At 45.8% G+C, this 3,477-nt stretch overlaps 1 pseudogene; it reads left to right on the top strand.

The window, feature by feature from the left end:
• The first annotated feature begins 2,140 nt into the window (after nucleotides 1–2,140).
• Nucleotides 2,141–2,490, top strand: LOC143438741 (histone H2A.Z pseudogene; annotated as a pseudogene).
• The last annotated feature ends 987 nt before the right edge of the window (nucleotides 2,491–3,477 follow it).

Here is a 3,477-nt window from a genome sequence, read left to right as displayed (position 1 = left end):
TCACTGAGACCTCAAATCGCAACGCCTTGGGAGCCCACAGAGCTCTGCAAAATGGAGCAGAGGCTCGGAAAGGCAGAAATATGCAAAAGAGAAGGCATCGGAAGAGGCGCAGAACTGTTTTGTACCAGCTCAGATGCTCCACCCGTTATCACAATGCTGCTGTCTACGTTTGAGGCAGAAGCATGTGCTTAGACAAAGGATTTTATCTGACTTGTGGATGAGGGTACATGAAAAGAAGGCAAGAATAAATATTTTACATTGGGAGTGTCCCTGAAAATTCATGATAGATAACCAGCAGGGACATTGTGAGGACACAAAAGCTGTCCTTTCTGTCTCCTCCCGGCTCCACATGCTTCCCTGCAAACCCTTCCTGCTCATCCAGTAAACTTCCCACTTTCGGTCAGCAATGGTTATTAAACACCTACAGTCTGTGTCAGACTTTGTGCTACGTGTTGAGTTCCTGCACTTGGGGGAAGCCTTTATTTGATGAGGGAGGGGTGCATATGTAAATAATTATAAATCAATCAATCTGGTGGATGATAGAGAGAAGAGCATGTGACAGGTGTGACGAGGTAGGCTGACCCCCTCCCATGGAGTTGGGGGGGTGCTTCATGGAAGAGGGGGCAGCTCAACCTTGGTCTGGAGGACAAACTGTTAGCCAGGTAGGGAGCTAAAAAGGCAAGGAGGGTAGTCCACTTTGAGGGCAGAGTCTATATAAAAGTGATACAGATGCAGGTGCTAATAGCATGTCAAGATGCTGAGGTGATGTGCAGTATGGTTAGACTGTAGAATGAGAGGGGGGTATGCAGGAGACAAACCCAGGAAGACAAGGCCAAACTGGGAAAGCCCTTGCATGCCACTAAAAGATGATGGAAACCCACTGCAAGTTTCCCCACCGAGCAACAGCCCGTCTTTTTCTGAGACAGATAGCCAAGGCAGTAATATGGGGCATTGAGGTAGATGAGGAAGACAATGGCGGGGAGATCAGGCAGGAGTATGAGAGGCAATAATCCCAGGAAGGAATGTCAAGTCTGAGCTAAGGCTGCGGCTGCAGAGCCCATTCGGGAGTGATTGATTTAAGAGGTATTTAGACAGTGGAAGTCTGAGTACTTGACGTTGATTGAACGATTGAACGAGAGCAATAAGGAAGGGAGAATGTGAGAACGAATCTGTGGCACAGGTACCCAGCAGGCATTCTGGAAATCAGGGGCTGAGACTCTGCAAAGTACTGTGGACCTTGGGGACACTGCATCCTCTGCTCAAGGTCACAGAGAGATGAAACCGTCATATTTCCCTGACGACAGCCCCATGATGCAAATGACCCTTTGCTGTGGCTCAAAATCCCTAACCCCAGATCAAAGCACAGGTTGCTTCGGAGTGAAAAAGAAAGAATGCAATGGGAAACACGGGGGGGGGGGATGGGGGGGATTTCCTGTCAACTATCAGGTCCTGGTTTTAAGATGAGGCAGTTACTGGAACCACAGGTAGTGTACTAAATCAAGATGGTGTTGATTGGAACAAGTATGTCCCATGAAAGTCCAAACATGGAAGACTGGACAAGACAGCTCAGTCAGTCAGTCAGTTCAAGGCCTGGAATCTATGTTAAAAAGACAGATTCCATGGAGCGCTGGGAAGTGGCTGCCTGGAGTTCTCTGGCCAACAGTTCTAGGCTAATCAACAAGCCCCAGTGATAGACCTTATCTCAAAAAGCAAAGTACATGGCTCCTATCGTCCTTACACCTAAAATTAAACTACACTTGTGCACACATACAAGCACACACATACATGTACACGTGCACATGCACACGTACAGACATCTGCCCTTCCATAGGAAGATGTACACATGTACATATACTTGCTCATACAGGAACATATATGTACACACAAGTTCAAACATAGACCAAGGTGCTAGGATCAAGCACAAGACTAAAATAAAGGTAAGACAGAGGTACCAGATACTCCACAGGATCAATACAGGACACAGTTGACCAGGCAAGTGCAAAAAGAAGAGAACAGAAAAAATGTAATGAATTAGAAATAGTTAAAGGGAGTTTGAGTCACAGTGCGATGGAGGAGAGGGTGCCAGGGTCTCTGCGCTTTTGCCTCTTTCTTCCTCAATTGGGATTCAGCACAATCCAAGATGGCTGGCGGTAAGGCTGGAAAGGACTCTGGAAAGGCCAAGACAAAGGCAGTTTCCCACTCACAGCAGTTCCCTGTGGGCTGTATTCATCGACATCCGAAATCTAGGACAACCAGCCATGGACCCCTTGTCACTTGCAGTTTGTTATACTTGGAGATGAAGAATTGGACTCTCTGGTTGAGGCTATGATTGCTGCTGGTGGTGTCATCCCACACATCCACAGATCGCTGATTGGGAAGAAAGGACTACAGAAAACTGTCCGAGGATGCCTGGATTACTTAGTATCTCAAGACTCTCAATATCCCTCACAGCTGTTCAGTGTTGGTGGTTCCAGTGGACTATCTCTCTAAAAAACACAATTTTGTCTTTTTGGAATTTTATTTGAGCAAGTTGGAGGCTTAATTCGACTTCCAACCAACCAAATCTCTGCATTCCAGTCTCAACCATATTTAAGTGTTACTGTGGCTTCAAAGAAGTTATTGATTCTGATGTAATGGGTTTTGATTGAGTTGACTGGTTTTTTTTTTTAAACTGTTTGAATTTTAATTGTGATGCAGAAGCTATAGTAACAAGCATTTGGTTTTGTACAGACATTATTTCCACTCTGGTGGATAAGCTCAATAAAAAAAAAAAAAAAAAAAAGTGGTTGGGGGTATTCAGCCACATGCCCCAGTAAAATGGCCTGGATTCTCCTGTGCTTATCTACAGATTTGTCCGGAAATTCTTCTGCCCTGAATATTTAGCCTCCTTCTGTAGAGCTGGAACCAGCTAATTGGGATGAGGCCAGCATTCATGACAGATTGGTCCCTAAAGCATTGCAGGAGAGGGCTACCATTTAGGAGGATGCACCTGAAAACAGCATATTCTCAATGCAGTCTGTAAAGAAAGTGAGTGGAAGAGATGGTCCAGCCAGAGGGTGTCATGGCAGTGCTTCTGACCCCAGGACTCTCAGGAACACTCCATACTGATGGTTTAGACTCTTCTGGGCTTGGCAAATATTTGAGGAAGTCCTACAGGCGTATTTCTATATGAACTCCACTTGGCCTCAAGGCACGCTTGTATAATGAGGCTATTCTTACATCAATGTGCTGTCCAGCACTCCTATTCCAAAGGCAGCTGGGTCCAGCATCAGGACCCACAAAATGAGAGTCGGGTCACACTGCTCACCAGGAAGGCAAAAGCAAAAGAAAAGATGTTCTCGGGTTTCCAAGACTTCTGTTGTGTAATGTTGTGGCAGGCGAAGCCGGGGTTCCTTTATATACTTAATCATGTTCCATTTCCAGCTGACACAACTCAACAGTGTATGACACAGCACCACTTAATAAGACTCACTTTCA

This window comes from Arvicanthis niloticus, chromosome 26 (genome assembly GCF_011762505.2).
Source record: "Arvicanthis niloticus isolate mArvNil1 chromosome 26, mArvNil1.pat.X, whole genome shotgun sequence".
Classification (NCBI taxonomy): Eukaryota; Metazoa; Chordata; class Mammalia; order Rodentia; family Muridae; genus Arvicanthis; species Arvicanthis niloticus.
Note: the sequence above shows the minus strand (reverse complement) of the source record. Positions and strands in the feature narration are given on the sequence as shown.